The sequence below is a fragment of the Lissotriton vulgaris genome, chromosome 3_1 (genome assembly GCF_964263255.1).
Source record: "Lissotriton vulgaris chromosome 3_1, aLisVul1.2, whole genome shotgun sequence".
Taxonomy (NCBI): domain Eukaryota; kingdom Metazoa; phylum Chordata; class Amphibia; order Caudata; family Salamandridae; genus Lissotriton; species Lissotriton vulgaris.
The window spans coordinates 1009371531-1009386058 of NC_141689.1; positions in this window are offsets into that span (position 1 = coordinate 1009371531).

Below are 14528 nucleotides of genomic sequence, written 5' to 3' on the forward strand. Positions count from 1 at the left end.
AACATTTACAGGCCATTAACTGTTAACAACGTGAAATAAATTACAACAGGGAGGCGCCGTGCAACCACTTGCATAACGTGCATTGAACATGAGTATTTTGGTCTAAAATTGTGTAAAGGTGGCTCTGTTGGAATGAGATTTCACGCTGAGAAGACGTTACATCTACTTTCAGGGGCATTGCTTAAACAAGGGAATTGAAAAATAAAGTTTGATTAAGATTGATAACTTTCCTAAAAGTTTTCTCTCTTATGTATACAGACGAGAGAGCAGGCTTTGGGCTATATCTACAAGGCATCTAGGGGCATAATTAGCAAGGAACCTCTTTCAAATTATAGCCTTTTTAGTGGCAGGAAACTGCCGATAAAACGGCGATAATGGGCTTGCTAATATGCGTTATAGAATTCCTATAGAATCCCAGGTTAGATGTGCAGGACATATAACCTGGGATTCTATAGGAATTCTATAACGCATATTAGCAAGCCCATTACTGCCGTTTTATCGGCAGTTTCCTGCCGATAAAACAGCGATAATTTTAACAAGGTTCTTTGCTAATATGCCCCTATATTTTATTACCTGTTGCCTCTTGATTCAAGTGCCCTAAAGCCAGATAATATTGATGTATATGTAATTGTTGTGATGCAGAAACATACAGAAATAAGATAGAGAAAAAGTTCGTTTTCACAGAGGTCCCTTGAAAGCTGGCGGCCCTAGGCAGTTGCCCACTTTGCCCATGTCTTAAAAGGTTTCTAGATTCTATTCATGAAATGGTTCAGTTTGCTACCGTTTAAAATTCACAAATTTAATTTGTAATCAAGAAGGAAAGCTGCACTTGTAACAGGGATCCATGCATGTTTCAACGAGAACCCAATGATGCCAAACCTTTACTTCTATTCTATCTTCAGGAAGTTTTCCAAGACAGAAAACTTTGTAGAGGGGCAATGGATTCCATATTGCACACTCACTTTTATATTGCCTTTTCTCTGCAGAGAAAATATATTTTCCCCTGCCTAAAGTCCTCCTTATCCTCATCTTCTTTGCCTCCTAGAAGGCTTGCTTAGCTAGCCCTCTGCAGGAGTAAGTCACCTACCTTTTGCGGGGTGGGAACGAGTTGGGTCGACTTGTGCGGGGGTATATTCGCCCCATAAATGAGTTTATACTTACCAGGGTTTGTTTGTGAGCTCCTACAGGCCCATAACAGTTATATTTGTTTTTTATGACCACTTTTTACCTTTGTGAATAAGGCCTATATAGTGTAATGTTCTTTGAGTGAAAATTGGACAGGAGGGTGTGTTTTAATTTACATGATATTAGGTTAATTGACTGAACGAAATATTCTGGAGTTGCATACATTTATAATGTTTGGGGCATTGAAAACACACTTTTGAGACAACTGGGCACAACTACACATCTCACACTGTAGCTCATATGGTCAGGGATGCCCGCCACCCCTTCCACCACCAATCCCAATGGTAGGAGTCAGACACAGTTTGAACTTTTGGAAGGCAGGAGGGCCTCACGACCCCCCGGAAGTATTTATTAAAATAGGAAACAAAATTAAAAAATTTAAATTAAAACGTTTCATGTATCATGTACAAAATTCAACTTTCATTACACTTGATGAAGACAGGTATCCAGGCTAATCTTAACAAATCTCTAATACAAAGATTTTCCTAACCGAGTCTAACATCATGACATAATGCATTGCATACGGATTTGTACATCCTATCGTTAGGGGCCAACGGCAAGGTCTTAACCGGTGTCAGATCCCTATCACCAAATTCCCGCCCTCACGTGTGAGTGGCGCATGCGCAGAGTGCTTTACCCTCGTAGCCAACTGTAACTTCCCTTGTCATGGGGGCCCCCTTTCACTCGACGCCATCTTAAGGTCATCCGAGTTCCCGTGCGGGGTATCCGTAAGAAGGACAGCATGGACTCCCCCCCTTTCCCCGCACTCTCTTCCGCCGGAGCGGATATCCGGCCCCCGGGAAATTCGTGGGAGGGGCATATAGCCGTCTCCCCCTGGGAGGGGCCTATGGCCGTCTCCCCCGGGGTGACCCATCCGTAATGGGTGTTGCCCCCCCGTGGGAGGGGCCAATGGCCGCCTCCCCCCGGGCTCTCCCATCCATAATCGGTGGCGCCCCCACTAGGGACCATGAAATCACTGCTCACCGATCATGACCTTACCGCCACAGGCCAGATAGTTGACCGATTATCTGCCCCCCCCCACACCTCCTAAAGGTCATGTCTCCTCAAAGCCAATAGCCAAGCTATCATGTCCCCTATCAATAAGTCATTGCCCACCCTGGAAAGGTGTACCCCATCGTCTGAATAACAGTGGTCCTCCCAGATGCACCCATGAGGTATGCTTTGAAGATGAGCAAAGCGAAACAATTTCTCCATTTTACTGTTGACCCTCTTTACCGAATGGTTCAACACTGTCGTGGACAATCCACCCCTCCATACCCTCCTCGGGATCATGTGTGACCACGCTATTGTGCACCCCGGGAGCGTCTTTGCCAACTAACTAACTGCTGAAAGTATGTGCTCGATTAAAGCTCGTCTGCCCAACCTTACCAAGTCATTGCCCCCAACGTGCACTATGACTACTGATGGCGGTGACCTGTGCCGCCCTAACAATTCTTCCACAAAACTTTGCAGTTGGTCAATACATAGACCGCCCTTCCCATAGAAGGACACCCTAAAACCATATTCCTCAGATGTGTGGATGCTGGGCCGGTCCCAATTTCCGCCCTGCGTCACAGGCTCGTGAAACTGTAATCCAAACAAAAGACAACAAGCGTGAGTGCACTTCTTCAGTAACTTACAACATGTGCAGCCGCATGTACCGTGTGAAACAATTCGATGACCAGCGGCCTAATTTTTAACATTGTCTGCCCGCAGACCCCCAGCCGTTGCTTCTGTAGCGGCTCCTATTCTGAATGAATGAGTCCCAAAATCACTCGGGTTCAAGCCCGCAGCTGCAATCGTGATTGCCAGCACCCTCTGGACCTGAAACTTTGTTAACGGGGTGCCGTCAGCGTGCCGCAGCAAGGCCACCCCCATGTCGTCACCCTTTGTTTTAGGTAGGCCTCAACATGCCTTACTGGACAACAGGGACTACCCAGAGCGCGCTGCAACACAATGCTATTCCCCTGGGCATCCTGGTCTGTCTTTGACCTGGCTATCGTGATCAGCAAGGAATCCCCCTTCACTTGCATGTGATCCCTGCGCAGACCCCCATCGATATCTCGTTTGTTGGCAGCCACTAGTTGGCTTACCCGCAGGGCTCCATAGAATGCCAACGCAAATGCTGCCCGGAATAAGACGACCTCACTAGGTGAGGAGCATGTCTCCTCTAGTTTAGACAACAAGGAGGTCAGTCTGTCAAAATCTATCGGGTGCCTGGTATCCTTTTTGCGACCCTCTAGGCGCCGCGCCTTTCTGACTATAAAGGAATAAGTTGGGTCCCTAATCCCCTGGAGCTGAGCCATAAACGATATGGCGGCCTTATACCGACTGGTGGTTGCCACTGACCGGCCCTCCTCATGAAGTGCCACTAAAAATTGGGTAAAGGACCCCTCCTGACCCCATCTATGTTCCCATGCAGGGCCCAAAAAGGCACAGTACGAGCGGAACGCCCCTTCATAAGCTTTTCTTGTCCTGGGCACTAAACTGGCTGCCACGAGGTTTTGTAGTCCGGGGCGCCGATTTGCCTTAGTGCTTCGGGAAATGGTGCTGCCACTAGCTCTGCTGAGGGTAAACAATCCTTGAAAGCCTGCATTTTGAAACGAGAGAGCGCATCAGCTGGATTATTCAGTACTCCCGGCACATGTTTTGCCCTGAATTGTACATTTAGTCTCAAGCATTCCAACACAATCTCTTTCAACAACTGCAATATCCACTTGCAGTGTGCTGCCTGCTGGTTAATGCACTCGACTACAGTCATGTTATCAGAACAAAATATCACTGAGCGGTTTCGGAACTCTTCTGGCCAGGCCGACAACGCTACCCAGATAGGGAATAACTCTAGGAAACCAATGTTGCTCGTCAGACCACTTGTTTCCCACCATGCTGGCCATTTCTGGGCCGACCATCTGTTACCAAGGATCGTGCCAAACCCCACACTGCCCGCAGAGTGAGTCCATAAACCTAATTCTGCTGACGAGGTCGGGGCTTTACTCCAGACTACTCGGCCGTTGAAATCCGCCAGGAATGCCAGCCAAATGAGCATGTCATGGCGAACCTCTGGCGACAGCCTCGTACGATGGTGCCCTTCCTTTAGGCCCACCATGGCCTGGGCAATTGATCGGGAGAAGGGGCGAGCCATCGGTATAACCCTCAATGCAAAGTTAAGCTGACCCACTGTTTGCTGTACTTAGTGCAGTGTCACTTTGTCGTTCCGGAGACATTGCAACAAGGAGGCCCTGAATTTAGTGATCTTCTCCGCCGGCAAACGGAAGCAACCCTCCATGGAGTCTAGTTCGATACCCAGAAACTCCAAGGATGTAGTCGAACCCACCGTCTTACCTGGCGCCAATGGTACCCCGAAACCCCGCATAAGCACGCAGAAATCCTGCAATGCCTGTGCACAGTCCCGAGATCCCGCTGGGCCGAGAAACAGGAAATCATCGAGATAATGCATCACATCTTGGTGCCCTGAGGCCTTTGAGAATACCCACTCCAGAAATGAGAAAAACATTTCCAAATAGGCACAGGAAATTGAACAACCCATCGGCATGCACATATCCATGTAGTACTTCCCCTGAAATGCAAAGCCCAACAGGTGCTGATCCTGGGGATGCACCGGAAGCAACCTAAATTCGGATTCAATGTCTGATTTTGCTAACAATGCACCGGGGCCTAGGCGATTCAACATTACCACTGCGTCATCGAATGATGCATACCTCACACTGCAAATGTCTGCATCGATCGCCTCATTAACGGGAGCTCCCCTTGGTACAGATAAATTATGAATGAGCCTGAATTCTCCCAGCTCCTTCTTGGGAACTACCCCTTTTTGCGAACCTCTAGGTGCCGCCAGGCGCGCAGCGCCTTTCTGACTATAAAGGAATCCGTTGGGTCCTAATCCCCTGGAGCTGAGCCATAAACGATATGGCGGCCTTATACCGACTGGTGGTTGCCACTGACCGGCCCTCCTCATGAAGTGCCACAAAAAATTGGGTAAAGGACCCCTCCTGACCCCATCTATGTTCCCATGCAGGGCCCAAAAAGGCACAGTACGAGGGAACGCCCCTTCATAAGCTTTTCTTGTCCTGAGCACTAAACTGGCTGCCGCGTGGTTTTGTAGTCCGGGGCGCCGATTTGCCTTAGTGATTCGGGAAATGGCGCTGCCACTAGCTCTGCTGAGGGTAAACAATCCCTGAAAGCCTGCATTTTGAAACGAGAGACCGCATCAGCTGGATTATTCAGTACTCCCGGCACATGTTTTGCCCTGAATTGTACATTTAGTCTCAAGCATTCCAACACAATCTCTTTCAACAACTGCAATATCCACTTGCAGTGTGCTGCCTGCTGGTTAATGCACTCGACTACAGTCATGTTATCAGAACAAAATATCACTGAGCGGTTTCGGAACTCTTCTGGCCAGGCCGACAACGCTACCCAGATAGGGAATAACTCTAGGAAACCAATGTTGCTCATCAGACCACTTGTTTCCCACCATGCTGGCCATTTCTGGGCCGACCATCTGTTACCAAGGATCGCGCCAAACCCCACACTGCCCGCAGAGTCAGTCCATAAACCTAATTCTGCTGACGAGGTCGGGGCTTTGCTCCAGACTACTCGGCCGTTGAAATCTGCCAGGAATGGCAGCCAAATGAGCATGTCATGGCGAACCTCTGGCGACAGCCTCGTACGATGGTGCCCTTCCTTTAGGCCCACCATGGCCTGGGCAATTGATCGGGAGAAGGGGCGAGCCATCGGTATAACCCTCAATGCAAAGTTAAGCTGACCCACTGTTTGCTGTATTTGGTGCAGTGTCACTTTGTCGTTCTGGAGACATTGCAACAAGGAGGCCCTGAATTTGGTGATCTTCTCCAGCGGCAAACGGAAGCAACCCTCCATGGAGTCTAGTTCGATACCCAGAAACTCCAAGGAGGTAGTCGAACCCACCGTCTTACCTGGCGCCAATGGTACCCCGAAACCCCGCATAAGCACGCAGAAATCCCGTAATGCCTGTGCACAGTCCCAAGAGCCCGCTGGGCCGAGAAACAGGAAATCATCGAGATAATGCATCACATGTTGGTGCCCTGAGGCCTTTGAGAATACCCACTCCAGAAATGAGCAAAACATTTCCAAATAGGCCCAGGAAATTGAACAACCCATCGGCATGCACATATCCATGTAGTACTTCCCCTAAAATGCAAAGCCCAACAGGTGCTGATCCTGGGGATGCACCGGAAGCAACCTAAATTCGGATTCAATGTCTGATTTTGCTAACAATGCACCGGGGCCTAGGCGATTCAACATTACCACTGCGTCATCGAATGATGCATACCTCACACTGCAAATGTCTGCATCGATCGCCTCATTACCGGAAGCTCCCCTTGGTACAGATAAATTATGAATGAGCCTGAATTCTCCCAGCTCCTTCTTGGGAACTACCCCTAATGGGGAACACACAAAATTGGCCGTTGGTGGTTCACCGAACGGTCCTGCAACCCGCCCCAAGCGAACCTCTTTTGCGATTTTTGTGACAGCCACCGCCGGGTTGTGCTTCATGGACAGTTGGTTTCTGCATGAGGGGGCCCCCCGAAAATCACCTGCCGGGATCCTGAAGCCATACGAGAAGCCATCTCGCAGGATCCCAGCGGACACATGATCAGGGTATTTGTTCAGCCAGGGAGTCAAAGCCAGAATATCCATGGGCGATTGTTTGGACCTCCGGGGTACCGTGTCAATCCTGCTTGGTACCCCCTTTCCCTCCTGTACTATTGCCTCTGGATCGGCAGCTAGTCTCGGGGTGGGTGGTATTACCACAACCTGCGCAGGCATGCCTGAACTTGCATGTTCCCTGCGGCTTGCTACACGTTCCTTTGTTGAAACCCCAACATACCCCTCGCTTATTCCCATTCCCGCCCGATCTAGACTGAGTATCTCCCCCGTAGGTTGGTCCAAAGGGCTGTGGATGCTTCTGCTGAAAGGCCCTGGAGCCGTTTGCACTCGACCCTGATCCACCCGCTGAGCCCGGCAAGAACTGAGCATGCCAATATACAGTATCCAAACAATCCCAAGTCAATGTTTCATTAAACTCTTTCGCTTTTCTAAATGCCACGTCATACCCTTTTCATTCTTCTCCTCCATACTTCTCATGGAAGCCTGTGATCCTGCTCTGGTAGCAAGCAAGGTCTCCCAACAGTTCTGGTGATCGCTCACCCATAATTGCTACAAAAATAGAAGAAGCCCTGATCCAGTTCATCATAGACTCTTCTAGCCTGAATTCTGCCATTTTTGCCCTCCATACCTTGGGGTGCCATAAATCCTTCTGAGTCTTGGCATATTCTAACTCACGATTGTCTGTCAACAATGAAAACATATTGATATATTTGTTTGCCCACACCATTTCTTTAGTTGCCATAGGGACATGTTGCGCCAAGTATTCCCGCCTTGAGGGTACAGCGCCCTCCCCCATTATTGGGAGTGGTCTCTTACCGGTCTCTGTTGTACCTCCAGTCGTGTCCGTCGACTTATTCCGTTTTTTGACCGCGGCCAAGGTCGCCACCTGTGGAGAAATAGATGGCACGTTTGCTGCCCCAGCGCCCCTTGTCTGCCTGAGCTGCTTGACAATCTGCCTAGCTTCTTCGGCTGAGTCTTCCACAGCCGCGGATCCCCCCCGCTCCCTTCTTCAACCAGGGTAACACAGCCGCCAACTGAAGCGCTAGCTCGGGAGGCATTTGGTCATTATCCAGCGGTGTGATAACCACGGGGATTGGCAATCCCCCATCCGGTGTAGGTACCGGGCTGGACGCTGGTGCTACTGGGACCATTGGGACCTCCATCGGGATTGGGGCCTCACTAGGACCCTCTTTTCCCTTCCTCTTTTTCCCCTTATCCCCCCCTGGGGTAATGTTTGGCAAAGCAAGCCCCACGATCCTCTTAGGTCGCCCTGAGGGCCCCGCTTGGGCCTCCACTTGTCTCCGGAGGGCCGCTAGGCCGCGACCCAGCTGGTCTACTTTACCGAATTTCCTGTCCATCGCCGACACTTGGTTCACTAGTGTGCGCAGCATTCGTTCTATCTCGGAGCTCTTTCCACTCTTCTTACCAGGCATATTTGCGTTCTGTTTTTGTCTCTGCCTGTTTTCCAGTAGCGACTCGAACTCCAGCTACGCCTTGACGACTGAAACAGAAAAAACAACGATTACACGTTCAAAAAACTGCAGCTTGTTCCCTTGAGGGCTCACGAGCGATGAGTGGTGCAGCCTTCAGAGCGCAGGAACAAGAGGACGCCTGCCTGGATTCCCGCGCCTTTTATCTTGCAGCGGGAAGGCGGGCAGCATCCCCATCCCGCCCAGAAGTGCACGGACTTCCGGGCGGGTGTTAGGACAACCCTTTTAGGCGGCGGGGGCGTGCTCCAACCATGCCACTATGGGCATACCGGCCGGTACACGCCCCCCGCCCGCAAAGGCTTCCCGGGGGATCGGGACACCCAGCCATACATTCAGGGTGACCGAGTGGTCTCCCCTTTCCATATATAGACAATGGAAACCATTATTTTCCAGTTCTTGTTTGAAAACTTTGCAGGTCCTGGTCTAATGCACTAACATTGGTCAGCCACAGTGAAAATTCAGTAAGACACAGATATTGCACCTAATGAGTGATAATTATGAGTGGCAACGACCTCAGGAGAAAACTGACGATAGCCCAAACCGTAACAGACAGATGTCCTGTAACCCAATCATGGAACTGTGACTCAGATGAGAAAGATGCCAGAAATGTTAATACCTGGAAGGACGGATGTTTTTCCACAGATCTGTCGAGTGTCAGACATTTCTCTTAATAACAGGTTATGTACTAGAGGGAACTTCTGATGAATGTTAAAGGTGTATAGAAGCTGAGGTATGCCCAGTATGCTTCATGTTCTAGAGGAGGTCACAATCCAAAAGTATACATGCAAACATTGGTGGCACTCTATTAAGCAGATATGTTCTATTACAAACAATCATTTTCTTTTTAATCTACTGTGGTCATCAGGCAAGGAGAGAGGATGTCAAAGTCAATGGTTTGCTTATAGTGCAATTGTTCCAGATAATATATTCAACAGGGAGGGCCTAGAAAAACTTCGAGAACAGCCCAGAGCATAAAAACATAAAGACCAGTTCAGACTGGGCCCAGGTCAAATTTGCTTTACTCAGTTGTAATTAGCGCAATGTTGGTAACGTCAACTTATTCTTTTTACATGAAATTCCTGCAATTAGGGCAGTATGCCACAACCGGTAATGACATACTGTTGGTGGTAAAAAATTACAGTTTGCAATAAGAATGTACTGAAAACTCCCAGGAAAAAGGTCAACAACAGAGCAAGAGCAGCTGTTGTTTGTGGTGCTTTTGCAATATGGTACTAGTTTTAATCACAAAATGCACCCTGACATCCAATGTAGACACGAGGAGGCATTTCACTCTAAAATACATCACCAAATACCAGTTTTGCATTTAAAGTAATTGTGAGATATCAGAACCTATTTGCAGAGTCCCCCCACTTTTTGCCCCCGTTTTGACTACTAGGTGCTGGTTTTCTGACTCTGATTATACCCTGTGCTCTGCTAACCAGACTTGAAGCCTGTGCTCTGAATATAAGTATGTGATAGGTATAATTATAACTGGCAATGACAGACCCCTGTAAGTCCCTAGTATATAATATGGCAATGGGGATTCAAACTACCCATAAGTCCCTGTTATGTAATAGGCTAACCTCTGTGTCCAAAGGTGGGGAGAGAGGAGGTGGGAACTTCACTACCCCAACTATAGAGGGAGGAAGAAAATGAAACAGCTGTGATGAAGTTCCACTTTAAAATGGGACCTCTTAAGGTAGACATGGGTCAGCTTTCTAGAGGAAATGACCAAGGCAGGAGGATGGGAGGCAGAGTAGGCCCTGCATTTGTACAGCCCAATTTCTATACTTTCTTCCTCGCCTCACAGGCCAAGGAAATTTTCCTAGCGTTGGCCTGAGTGTCCTGGGCTGTTGGCAGTGGGGGGGAGGTGTGTGTGTGTGTGAGGGGGAGGGTTGAGAGAAACCAGGACCTGTTTGCGGAGTACTCGGACTTTTTGCCTCCTTTGGACTATTAGGAGTCAGTTTGCTGCCTCTGATTCTTCCCTGGTCTCTTGTAACCAGATCTAGGGCCTAGGCTCTCATTAAAAGTACGTGGTTAGGCATAATTATAATTGGCAATGACAGACACTTTTAAGTCCCAAGTATATAATCGGACAGGGAGGTTTAGAGGGCCACTAGATTTCCTGCACTAGAGTGTACGCTGCTGTGTTTCCTGCTGTCATTTTAAAAGCTATCCCTGCCTTTGAGGTTGCTTTTACATTTTAATTATATGCAAAATCGACTTTGAATTAAAGGTGCTTCCATTGTCTCAAACTATCTTATTTTTACATATGTCACCCCTAAGGTCTCTCCTAGGTAACCCAGGGGTATGGTCCCTCGAACTGTAAGCAGTGACTTTATAAAAGATATTTTATAAGTCCTGGTGAGGGAAACCTGCCAATTCCATGTTCCCCATTGTAGTAAATGGCTCCTTAGGCTAACATTGAGATATTTTTTTTAAGTATAAATATAACAGGAACACCTAAAAATATACTTCAAGGTATCTAATTATTAGCTATAATAAATCCAACATCAAGCAGTAATCAGTATAATGGTGCTTAATTTTGCCAATATTTCACGTAACTACTCAAAAGCCAAATTTCACACACTTCGTACTCCTAACAAGCAGGTCATGAAGAATCGAAAACAAAAGGAACTCTGTGAGGGGCAGCTTGGGAGAGCAAGAAAAAGAGCAATAAATTAACAATGTAATCACAAGAAAATGAGACCAAATCCCTGTGAGCGGTGGTAGCTATTTTTGTGTTGCCTTATTAGTTTTAATAAAATCTCAGTTTATCTCTAAAATAAAGCTATAAAACCCCCATTTATGGCAAGAAAATTAGCCATCCTATTATGCAAGTTCAAAGGCATTGAAAGACTCAATTTGCCCGGCAATTCATTGGTTTAAATTAAAAGGTCCTGAATGTAGCTGGTCTGGACCAATTTGCAACCTGGAGGATGTGCAAGGATCCATGTAGATCTGTCCTCACTGAGCTCGGGAGGTTTGGGCCCTTCCAATCCCCTGACAGATTAATGTAAGTCCCACTGAGCTTAAGTAGACAACATTTCAGCTCTAAGATGCTGAGAGAATCCTGGCAGACGAGCATTTTAGGCTGAATTAGCTGCAATTTGAAGAAACACAGCTGTGTCAACCCGATTGCAGAAAACTAAGATGGCTACCGCAGCCCAAGAAGATTTTTCAAGGTGACATTACCCACCATATAAATAGGGGCTCCTTCTTACAAGCTCAGACACCAGAGACCAAATTGCTTTCCCTCCACCAGTCCCTCGTTGGCTGAAAATTATTCACCTTGCCCTTCACCATTTGCCAACATGGGTGCCAAAACTGGTAGCACACATTATTGTACTACAGATGGTGAAGAGACACATGGTATGGTCATGTTTTATATTTTTCAGGAACATAGGCAGCAGGGTCTTGACATTTGAGAGGCTAGCCCTTTTCTCTTTTAGATGTCTGATGTTCTTTTCTATATGATACTCAGATTGCTTTGATAACGGTGTTTAACACTGTTATGTTCCTAAATCCTCAGTTTCACGATGGTATTTCAGCTGTTTTCTTTGAGTCTTCACTGGCTAACAGATAAGGGCGCATGAGACATGTAATACAATAACGTATATCCTTATAAGAATCCTATAGATAAATGCAGACATATACTATATATTTATTCAACTAATAATCAACGTCTAAATTCTCCTGCTAAAAGAAAGGTGTTTCCAAAGTGATTATACACAAAGAGAGCTGAAATGGTTCTCCTGTAGGAGACATGCCATTTAAAGAATAATGTATCCCGACATTGATTTATCACTTGTATCCCCACTACTTTCAACCTCCCCAAGCTCTAATCTTTGACTTCAACCTCATGGATACATCTGACATAAAGTCCCTAAGGTCCGACTCCAACGCATACTGGCCCCAACTCCATCTTAGTTCATGAAGACCATCATCTTTCCTAACGTAGGCAATGGAAGCAGCCATATTCCCTGATTTATGCTAAATCATTGGCATGCCTGCCTTTAAAAAAAAAGCAGATGTTATCCTATCGTCCTAGGAACTGTAATTTCATCAAGTTGTTTGATTAATGATATTGGTACAATATATAATGCAACATTTGCCTGGGTCAAATGCCTACTCCTTAGCATGTCAAGATCAAATAAGCACACATACAGACAGATAACCATGATAATGTAGTCTGAATAGATATCCTTTTGCCTTATATGTTAATAAGGTAATGTCGGGGATGCATATCTTGATTCACATATTCTTTTTCAGATATTCCTAAACTTATGTCATAAATTCCAGTTTCTGGTAAGATTTAGTATGTAAGAACTGTCACTTGACTACTTATCAGGAGAGGTACTTCGCTCAGATTAACACCTGAGATTCTGCCAGAGAGGGTCTCACCTGCTGCCAGTGCATTTCACACTTCGCAGATGACACATCTCGCCTGAATACTGAAGCTGATAAAGCCAAGTCGCAGAGGAAGACCGGCTCACTGTTACCGCAGTGGGTGTTTGACCTTTACAGGGAACACTGTTTTCACACCTCTGCTGATAAAGACAACCTTTGCTGTCAACAAGGTATGCAGTGTATCTCTTTTCTCTAAGAAACTCCAGATTGCAAGTTACTCTGCCCCTCATCCTCTCATAGTATAGCACCTAGAAGCAGGTATTAGGGTGTAAGATTCTAGATAATACTTTTAAATGACATTTTAACAATGCTGTAAATGTTCATTATTTTCTCATCTTTTATAAAGTGTCTTTTTGCTGTTTCTATAATGCTCTGCGTAGTTATTTTAGTTGTGCTAAGAAACAGGTTGTTCCTGCAGTAATAAATGCTTTTAACATGAAAAGTGTTTATTCTTCCTAGTACCATGTATGTGACACAATACAAAATGAAATAAGGTTTGTTGCTGTTTCCATAGTGTTCCTAATCCCTATTATGCTAATAACCCAAAAGCAATGCTTCTATGTCAATTGCACATTGGGTAGTGTTTTGCAGGGCTACAATAACTTGTCTTTCACATTCATTGTTGGTGCATTGAACCAGGTTAACTTGTGACACTGTGGGTGGGAAAGCACACCTTGTAGAGTTACGCCAAAGCCGTTGTCAGGTCTCGCCAGCCAGCTCCTCAAAAGCCTTGGTCAGCCCGCTTGGGATTCTCTGTTGGTCCTCGAACTCCTCAACTCCCCTTTTGGAGTTGGAAACAGAGGTTGGCGTCAGCTTGGTGCAAAATGGTGGTTTCATAGATTGCTTTCCTTTGACCCGCCTTTTGTGAAGGTTGGCGTTCTAATTCTTTTGCCTGCCCGCCATTTCGTGCGCTCGCGTTCTAAACGCGGCGCACTTCAACTGTAGAATTTCGCGAGCGGTCGCCTTCCCGTGGCGTTCCGGCTCGTTTCATTTCTGTTCGTGGTATTACCTGAGAATTTCTGAAGAACCTTCCTGGAGACTTCGGTCTCATATCAGTCCAGACATCTGTATCCAGCGTTCCCTGAAAGCCCTTGGAGAACAGCGGTATTTGGTACCTCATCACTTGAAGTTCTGAGGGACCAAGTATTTGGAGCGCTTTCCTCAGGTGACGCTAATCTTGCCTATCAGCCAAACGGTAAGAAGAGCGTATTCTTTGCTCCAGTTTTGAACTTGAAAAAATCAAATATTTTCGTTCTTGAAAACCAGTTCCTGAGAGACAAGTCAAGTATCTTAGGTGGCTACTTTTGAAACAATTTCTAGAGACATTGAAAGTTATTTTGTTACACTCGAGCAGAAAGAAAGCAACACCCTCTTCTGAAATGAACAGTTATAAGTCAGAGGGTATATTGGTGGAGCTTGAACTGTATTAAGTCAAAGACTATTCCACGAGACTATCAGACAAACAACTAGCCAGTAATTGCCCTAATTTCGGAGCCTCCCTTATGAACTCTTATAAGGCGCTTGTATGACCCAGCTATCAACTCTCCCCCTCTTGGCAATCTCCAGTAGAGAATAGTAAATAGGGGTATTGATATATGCATATAAATATACAACTGTCTACCACCAAGTTCTATCATCAGAAGAGAGATTCCAGATACACTTGGGAGAAGTCTGAGGTCATTCTAACAGTCAATTACTTGGTATACAGAGAGAGGCAAACTCCGCTCAGTAAACAGGTAAAAGCTGAATGGGGAGTAGTGAGAGTAGTAAGAT